The sequence below is a fragment of the Cricetulus griseus genome (genome assembly GCF_003668045.3).
Source record: "Cricetulus griseus strain 17A/GY chromosome 1 unlocalized genomic scaffold, alternate assembly CriGri-PICRH-1.0 chr1_1, whole genome shotgun sequence".
NCBI classification, from domain to species: Eukaryota; Metazoa; Chordata; class Mammalia; order Rodentia; family Cricetidae; genus Cricetulus; species Cricetulus griseus.
Genome location: NW_023276807.1, coordinates 62,270,565 through 62,280,482, shown reverse-complemented (window position 1 = coordinate 62,280,482; position 9,918 = coordinate 62,270,565). Strand labels below are relative to the sequence as shown.

The following is a 9,918-nucleotide window of genomic DNA, read 5'->3' as shown; positions in this document are numbered from 1 at the left end:
CAGGAGACCGTGCATTGTCTTCTAAAACACTGCTTTCATTTCTTGATTTATAGAAGCTAATTTGGATATAATGTGTGAGAACAAATACTAAAGGGTGAGGGTATTGCAGCCCTTTCCCTCAAATTTGGATGAGATCAGATTTAGTATTATTCTTAAATAATATTAAAACTAAATAGTATTATTTAGTTTTAGCTAGCAGGGAGTTTTACATTTAATGCTGTACCTCAGTGATGTAGACAGGACTCAGATCCTATGTATAGCTGTTGGGTTGATGCTCTAAGCCCAAAGTGATCACTGTTAGAAAAGTAGCAGAATCTGTTACTCTCATTCTCTATCACCAACTCCGGAAGCCTCCTAAGTAGATAGCATTTTCAGTCTTGTTAGAAATTAGTTAGATTAAAGGTGTAAAGCTATTCTTATCCCTGAAGAGTGTTGTAAAGTCTTCCTGGTCATAATTTGGTGTGGGAATAGTGGTCACTGGATTTAGAAACCTAAATGCAATGATGGTAATTGGATCCAAGGGTGGCAGGTACCTGTGGCAGCATGGAAACTACAGATATGAGGGAGGTATGAGGGTGGTTTTGATGGTTGGATCTGAACAATTCCTGAAGACATAAATGATTTTTAGGTAGAAGTGACTCCATGCCCCTGCTCCTTCCTCTTGACACCTGAGATGACCTCCTACTCATAGGAAGATGGTCTTCAATAGTTCATTTCTTCAAAAAATCAAGTGGAATCCTATTTGCTTAGTTCATGGCTGTATCTCCCCTTGAACAGACACGAATTTTGGCCCATCCTTCACTGCAAGTGCCCTGAAATAACCCATATTTTCTTAGCTTGGTACAAGTTTACAGAAGACTCATTTTGTTCTAAAGACGCTACACCTGAAAGGTTGTGTTCCTTTATTAAAACAATGGTTACACATTGTTCCTGTGACTTCTGGTCTATTTCATCCACGGGTTTTTTGACAGCACTTGCCTCTTCCTTCAAAACAGGTGCCAATTTCATCATAAAACCACAAGCATTTTTGGAATCCACACTTTGCTTTTTTGTCGAGACACTCTCTTGTGTCATAGCCAGCAACTACAAGAAAAGAACAGGAAAACCTCAGACTGTGGGCTATAGCCACAGTGATTTTTAGCATGTTTGATGAAGGCACGAGAGTTCTACAAAAATATATATAGAGAATTTTACCATTTAAAGACAAATTTCCACAACAGATGCTCAGGACATCTAATAAAATCAGACATGTCTTGAACTCACCAGGGAGAGCCCCATGGCTCAATAGTCACATAGCTTGTGGTTACTCCATTAGAAGGGACACATGGAGGTTATTCTTTCCTTTTTATTTTGAGACAGGACCCCACTTTGTAGGACTTACTGGCCTGGAATTCATTCCATGGCTCACATTGGCTTTGGATCACAGAAATTCCCTTTCTCCACCATCTTAGATGCTGGGCTAAAAGGAAGAATCACCACTTCTGTAGAAATTCTCATCACCACAGACTCTTCAATAGGTGTTATGGAGGTGGGAGAAAATGGAGTGACATCCTGCTTTGACCATCCCCGCACTCTATCAGAAAATATCACAGCCTAAGTCACTCAGTTGCTCCAACTTAATCCATTTTCCCTGAGTCTGGTCTCATATTCTCTCTCTACATTATGTGGGTTCTGGCTTCTGTTGCTTATGATTGCTGTAAGGGCAATGACCTCAGTATAGTGTTAGCCTCATGTATGACTATACTCAGTCAGACAGACAGACTAGAGGTGAACAACTCCACATTTTGTGTCCTTTTGTGGCACTGTCTATGCTGGCATGACTCTAAGGGGATACTTAGTGTATTCTGTTTTCCCTGGTAAAAACACTTGCAACTGATTGTTACTAGGAAGAGCAATAGAAATAAAATTTTGAAAGTGCTTTGATAGAGGCCCACACTGCTTTTTCTTGTTTGTTTTTCTTAATGAGATCACCACTCTAATTATTCATATATATGTTTCTCCTCTTTATTATTGATCAGTTTTGTGGCTATTTTAAATTGTCCACTTGACAAAATCTATAGTCACTTGGGAGATGGGCCTCTGCTGCCTGTAGATGATGATCTTGATTGTGTTAACTGACGTGGGGAGACCCATTGTAACTGTGGAGGAACTATTCCCCCAGCAGGTATCATTGAATATATAAAATGGAGAACCTGAGCAAGTATATACTCATTCATTGCTCTCTGATTTTGGACTGTGGATTTTGGTAGTTTCCTTTCCAATTGTTGTGACAAAATATTGTGACAAAAACTACTTATGGGAGAAAGGGCTTGGTTCTTAATTACAAGTTACAGTCCATCATTACAAGGAATGTGTAGTCACATGCACAATCAAAAGTGGGGGGTGGAAAGTGGGGTGGGGGTGGGGGGAAGGATGAGAATGCATGCATGTCAGTGCTCAGTTGACTTGTACTTTTTTACACTCCAGGCCCTAACACCTAGAAATGGTGACATTTTCAGTGGGCAGGTCTTTTCACCCCAATTAACTAAAAAAACACAGTTACCTACAGATATGTCCACAGGAAAACCTCATCTAGACAATTACCCATCGATAGTCTCTTCCCATGCTATTCTAGATTGTGAAAAGTAGACAGAAGTAGGCATTATATGGATGCAATGTGACTAGCTACCATAGGCTCCTACTGTCGTGATTTCCCTGCCAAGTGTACTATATACTGACATGTGAAATAAACACTTTCTCCCCTTTGTTGTTTTTGCTGAGATATTATATCACAACATTAGGAAAAGAAACTAAGTCAATTACTAAGCAGAGAAGGTTAAATATAGTAGAACTGTTTTTAGAGTCAGTTAATTCAACATCTATCTGATCTATCAAATTACAAATGTGTTGCCCATTGTTTTTCACAGAGCAGAAAGCCCACAAACACAGAATCCCGGACCATGATGGATTCTCCTGGCCCCAGTTTGGTTCTCATTTTATCTAACCACACCCCCTTGCTGACCACTGCATCCTGATACTCCATAAGAACAAATTTCTGGTTTTTCCTTTACTGAATTATACTAATCACAAGAAAAAATAGCTATGGGCTTTGTGTGAAAGTGACTCAGTTATGTTCTGAGTTCAAGACCTTCTTATGCAGTGATGCTGGTGAACCAACCAGCCTGCATGTGTGACAGCTTCTCAGATTCACCAAGGAAGAGGTTAGATTGGTCTCAGTCTTTTTCACATTCTAAAACTGATCATTTTACCTTGGTGGACAACTAACCCATTTTTTGGCTCTCTTTTTCCCTTCATGAATTCTTCTCTTTTTCCTTATTTTCAGAGAGGCTCTGAGTGCCAGAGAGACTGAATACTTTTCAATGATCTCATGAAAGCAAAGCCATATTTTGCTGAGTTTACAATCTAGTTTTCTGGAAAACAAATCACTGGGAGAAGTACTGGCTTCTTGGAAAGTTTTTGATAAGTCACTGGACATCAGACGTCTCTATACAGACTTTAACCCAACAATGTTTAGTACAAAGGAATGGTCTGTCTTACTGTTTTGTAACTTGGGGTAAATGTTTTTAGTACATTCAATCTCACTAAGTTCTGTTACTCTCCTGAGTCTATTTTTTCCTCCATTCCCAACCTGGAGACTCTCATGTGTATCTGTAGAAAAAGGACCATTACTATAAGCTGGCTGGAAATAATGTGAGACATTCTTGTTAAGGGGTCACGTGGGAGCACAATAGCCATGCCTCCCATTGTCCTGCTAACCAGCTGCCCTGTCCAGACTATGTGAAGGTTGCAGTGCTCTTGTATTAGGCAGTGGGCATACAGTCTCTAGATGGACTCTGAATGACACTGGGGGATATTCCAGGGAGACATTTCAGAGTTCAGTGTTGGGAGGCAGGCTAATCCAAGGCTTTCTTAGAGACTGTGGTTAAAAGGGAATGGTAGTTCTGTGTCCTTTACCGGGGGCAGATCTGGCATGGTTTTAGTCTGGGGCTAGGGACAGGGCTTCAAAGAAATCAAGCCTTTGATCAGTCGTATGGCCACTAAGTGCTCGGCCTGTGACACACTCGAGATGTTCAGTGTTCCAGACACATTTACCACCTGTTCTTTTCTTTTGTGAAAAAGTCCTTATTTTAAGAAAAAAATTTAGTTAACAAAAAATTTAACAACTTACAGTTAGCAAAATACATCCAAAAGGAAATCATAGTAAAAAGAAAGCTTTAAGTCAAGGCCTCACCAATTCCTACAGTATTAGTATTGTGTCTCAATTCTCAAAACTAACTTTTAAAAAGCTTAAACTTAACCTAAAGATTTAAATGAAAATATAAACTAGAATGAACATGAGAAATGCTTCTCTTTGCATCAGGGATCTAGCACCTTTGAGTTCTCCAGAAAAGTACATGTCCCCAGTGTGTTCACTGTGGTGTGTTTAAAGATCCGCTCAACATACTTAAACTACTTAACTCAGATGACATCACTCTTAAGTATACTACCAAAAATGTTAATTGAGAAAAGCAGAAGAAAATAGTTTTAGTTTACTCAATATTGCATGCTAGAAGAAAAGTCTGTATGAGAAACACTGAAGAGGTAATTTTTTAATCCAGATTTTCACAAACTCGTGGTGCAAAGTGGGTCCCCCAGCTTCCTCTAGAGTTTAACTGCTCTTGGCTGCTTATTGGCTGTCTGTGAAATTTTTGATTGAAATAACTCAAATGCTCCTACTATACTAATCATATCCACCCATGCTGTTCTGACCGCTGTAGCCAACAGCCACTCACTGTAAGTAGCCTGGGCAGCAGACATTCCCATGCCCTGCATCACCTGGCTGCTATAAGCCCCGTTGCTAGCCCCTGTTGTTGAATTCAGGAAGAGTTCTATGTATCTGTGCTGCATGTTAGCTGCCACTGCTTCTTCATGGGTGGCAAACTCAACATCAGCTTCTCCCGTCACTCTTCCATCAGGACCAATCTCAATATGAACTCTCATAAGGTTGAGTGGAGAGAAGAAGTTGTAAATGTTCTCCGTTGCTTTGTAGGGCTTTGTCCTCTCATGTGGACACAGTGGCTCGTGGTGCTCTGCACTGTGAACTTGCTGTCTCCCTATCTGTGGTCATACATTCCTGAGAGACAGTAGCTGAGGTCTCTCCCAAACAGGTCAGTGGTGAAGCCATAGCTATTACTGAGGTCACTGTATTCTTCATAGCTCCCATAGCCTGCACTATAGGCACCAGACCTCATCCTATCCAAGCCTGCCTGTTTGACAATGCCAATGTACCTCCGTGCTGTGCCAGGCCGTTCATAAGGCCCAGGCCTCTGCACAGACATGAACTTCAGAGGTGGGTCTGAGTATGACCTAAGTTCCTCCTGACCGCTCTTGAACACTTCAATATACCTGTGCCCTATTCTCTCCTTGTGCTTCCCTAGAGCTTTCTCAGCTAGCTCTTGTGAGGCAAACTGAATGAACGTCTCCCCTATAATCTTGCCCTCCAGGTCCACAGGTAATGTGATCCCGTTTGGCACAATTTCCAACCCTGAGAAGAACTGAACAATTTCTTCTTTTGTGCATCAAAATGGGAGTCCCCGAAGCCTCACAAAGCCATCATTGATGCTGTCAGCGCTGTTTGGACCACTGTGCTTCAACACCCAATCATTCTCGTTCTGTGTGACTTGAACACCTCAATATACCGGTGTCCCAGGCTTTCACTGTCTTTTTTCAGAGCCAATTTTGCATCATCTTCTGACTCAAGTTCAACAAAAGCCTCACCACTCTGCCTGCCTTCTCTAGTATAAATGAAATGAACACCCCATCATGAATTGTGCAGTCTGAGAGGAAGTTTTGTACGTCCTCAATTGAGCAGGACCAGTGTAGGCCACGAAGTTTGACCACATAGCCTTCACCTCCCTCAGGGCCCAGCATCATGGACACTTGACAGAGCTGATGTCACACAAGCTTGGGCAATTTTTGGTAGCTTAAAGAACCACCACGTGTGCCTTCTGTAGAAACTCTTATGGAAGGTACACGTTTTCCACGGAAGGCAGAAGTGACTTCTACTTTCAGTAAGCAACGCTGCTTATGAACCCCCAACTCCACCTGACACTTTAAAAACGCAGAGAGCTCCGGGGAAAGTCCAGGTGCATCTCCTTTTTGTTCTCAACCTGAAATGGAAGTTCAACTCACCAGGGGCAAACGCTTTCTGTGCTTTCTGCGGGAGCGGAGCCCCTTGAGACGTGTGGGAAGCAGGGCCGAGGGCAAGGTGATGCTGCTCCGTCGCCTGCGCCCGGTAGTCGACCACGCTGCACTCCGAGCCTACCACCTGTTCTTAGACCCCATGTTCCCAAGCCTGACCAGGGGTTTAGCAGGTCTTGCTACTTACCTGGGTGGATCTGGGAGAAGTATAGGCAGAACATTAATAACAGAAAGCAGGAGATTGTCATGGTTGCTGCACACTGAGATGATTAAAGACAAGCCTGGAGCTGGAAAGCTGAGCACAATGATGAACCCCAGAGTACTGAGTGCATCCATATTAATAAGAGTCAGGGTAACATGATCTCAAAGATGAAACACAAGTAGGTGCAGCAATCTAGAGATCAGCTTCATGTCGTCATCCCAGGGCATCTCAGACCCTGAGGCCATTCTGTCTCTGTTGGCCTGGGCCTAGATTTTGCTTTCATCCAGGAAGTGCTCATCGCCTCTCATCTAAACAGGACATGTGAAGGCTCCATAGGAAACTCACACAATTAAAAAAAAAAATTTCCTTCCAAGTTTTTTTTTGTTAACTTATAATAATCGCACATTGGTTAGTTTCATTCATAGTTCATACCCCATTTGTTTTAAATGGTACAGCACATGTCTAGGAGGTAGAGGTAGTTATTTTCCACAGAATTTCATGTTACAATGATTTAAATGGCACCATTTAAAAAATATCGTGAATACAGAACAAGCTTTTTGAGGAAAGTGATGATGAAAGTATCTATGTTGATCAAGAATTTGCTACAGATGTCCCGTTCTAAATGTTTGTCAATGTGAACTAAAAGGAGGCTGGAGACCAGGAGCCAGGGACCCTGTCTGCCTTACTGTCTGCTCTTGTCATATGGTCTCACTGACATAGCTGTCTATTCATTGAACTATTGTCTGTGTGCTGTTCAACCTTTGGGGGTAGGAGTTGTCCCAACCACTAAAGTAACTAGCATAATTAGAATGCTAATACATATATTTGATTCTCCTATAAAGCACTTTTTATCAGCTCAGGTGTCAAGTGTTGATATTGTCCAATGTCACCTGTGATTACAGGTGGCTCTAAGATTTGTACTCCTTTTGGTCCCTGAGTAGGAATGTCCTCAGTGACTAGAGATGCTTATTCTCCTTCAGAACTTTGAATGCTTCCCCATCCTACAGAAGAGAAGTTTATTCCAGACATATGCATGTGGTTCCTCAGAGGACTCCATTTGTTCTCTCCAGAAACACAGGATCTTCCACTTTAGTCCGTGTTTGTTATTTTGTGCTCTTCTTTCAGACAAGTTTGTAGTAATCTAGGTTGTCTCCAGTTTCCTCATGGAGCTGAGAATGACTTTAATTTATAATGCCTTTGTCTCCACCTCTTGAGTATAGATTATGTATTTATGTATATACAGATATACAAGTTATGAGGTTCTGGGTATCTAATCCAGGGACATGCACATACTGCACAAACATTCTACAAACTGAGCTACATCTCCAGTCTGTGCTTCTTATTTTGTGAAAATTTGTCTAGATGTTGGTCTTTCCCATAGCATTTGACAGCCTTTCAATTTAGAGATTACATATTTCTTGACCTATGGAGAAGTAACTGACAGAGTTCTATGATGTAACAAAATTATTTTTTTCTGACCTTTCTCTACTGCTGTTGAAGGATTTCCTAAGTGTCAAAATATATTTTATCATTTTTCCTTGTCTCTTACTTTTTAGACTTTTTTCCCATTTACTCAAAAATTTCTTTCTTGTTTGCTTAGTTTTTCAGATTTGGCAGTAATTCCTAAATGTCAAGCATTTCCTTTCTTGTCTCTGATCTTTCCCCAGAACATTTCATTACCATCTTATAAATCAGCGGCAGTTTGTCTTGGCTTTCTGTGGTTTTGTTCTTCAGGTGCACACTGTCCTTCAGTTACTGTAGTTTTTGTTTGCAAATTCGTGATTAATCATGAAGATCCAAGCCCTGTTTCACGGAAGCAGTTTAACTGCAAGGCATTTTTCTGAAAATCTCCTGTGTGATAGCCAAACCCAGCTGGGATTATTGAAGAATGGAGGTCACGCTGATACAAACTGCCTTTTTATTGATATGTGCATGGAATCTACCCAGCAGGGTGTGTGGCCACAGGACAGCATTCAAGATGCTTTTATGTTTTTATTAGTTAAAGTTGGATGAGTGATGGCATCAGGTGTTTTGAGCATGTTTTTTTTTCCTGGATATTTCATGGAAAGTATGTCTTGGATGAAATTTATACCTCTTTCTATTTTTTTAATATAATAACCAATTTGTTTACTGCATGAGGACAAAAAGAAGTAGCAAATCATGTTTTGCATACTCACGGGTCTCAGAGAGAGGAGACAGGCCACACTATATGAGGTTATCTGTGGAGCACTAGTGATCAGGAGGAAGATTTGAACCAGGCCTATGGGAACTAGAACCTTGTTGAGGCGTCTTTAATTATCTGAAGATCAGAGTTCAGACCACTCTGTATCTCTGAGCCTACAGAAACCATCCAAACTCCCACAGTCTAGACTGTAACTATTACAATGCCCTGGGCTTCACAGAGAAGCATTTCAATGGAATATGATGTTTTGCCTATCACCTGAGAAAATGTATTTCTTTTTTATTTGAATTAGAAACAAGATTGTTTCACATGTCTATCCAAGTTCCATCCTATCCCATACCCTTTCTGCTCCCCAGGGAAGGTGAGGCCTTCCATAGGGGGTCTTCAGAATCTGTCATATCCTTTGGGATAGGGCCTAGGCTTACCCCCTTGTGTCTAGACTCAGGGAGTATCCCTCCATGTGGGATGGGCTCCCAAAGTCCATTCCTATGCTAGGGATAAGTACTGATCCACTACAAGGGGCCCCATAGATTTCTGAGGTCTCCTCACTGACACCCATGTCCATGGGGCCTGGATCAGTCCCATGCTGGTTTCCCAACTATCAGTCTGGGGACCAAGAGCTCTCCCTTCTTCAGGTTGGCTGTTTCTGTGGGTTTCACCAGCCTGGTCTGGACCCCTTTGCTCATCAGTCCTCCTTCTCTGCAACTGGATTCCAGTTCAGTTCAGTGTTTAGTTGTGGCTTTCTGCTTCTACTTATATCAGCTGCTGGATGAAGGCTATAGAATGGCATATAAGTTAGTCATCAATCTCATTATCAGGGGAGGGCATTTAAGGTAGCCTCTCCACTGTTATTTAAATTGTTAGTTGATGTCATCTTTGTAGATCTCCAGACATTTCCCTAGTGCCTGATTTCTCTTTGTTGAGTTGGGGGAAGAACAGAAGAGAGCAAGATAAGAGGTACTATAAATAGAGGGAGACATTATAGGTTTAAAGAGAAATCAGGCACATACTTTCTTAATCTGTGGATTTCCTTTTTAACCTCCTTTGCTGTTCAGAATGTGAAACAAACCTATGTGTACAGTTCTGTGAGTTTCCTGTGCTTCTGAGTTATAGCCCAGCTCTTATCTCCAACTTAATGTGTCAAATATCTTTTACTATGATTTACCGGTAAGTTTATAGACTTCAATTGTATACTTGCATCTTTTAGCCATCTTGATTGATCTTGTGGATGACCTAGTAAAGGAGTTGAGAGTCTGAAATCCAAATCCAGAATGTCATCCAGTGAATGGTTAAATTACAATATAATTAGAAATTCAAGAGCCATAGTACAGCTAATATTAAAATGAGAGAATTA

The 9,918-nt window shown here is 41.3% G+C and overlaps 1 pseudogene; it reads right to left on the bottom strand.

The window, feature by feature from the left end:
• Nucleotides 1-4,641: 4,641 nt before the first annotated feature.
• Nucleotides 4,642-6,146, bottom strand: LOC100757591 (annotated as a pseudogene).
• Between the last annotated feature and the right edge of the window lie 3,772 nt (nucleotides 6,147-9,918).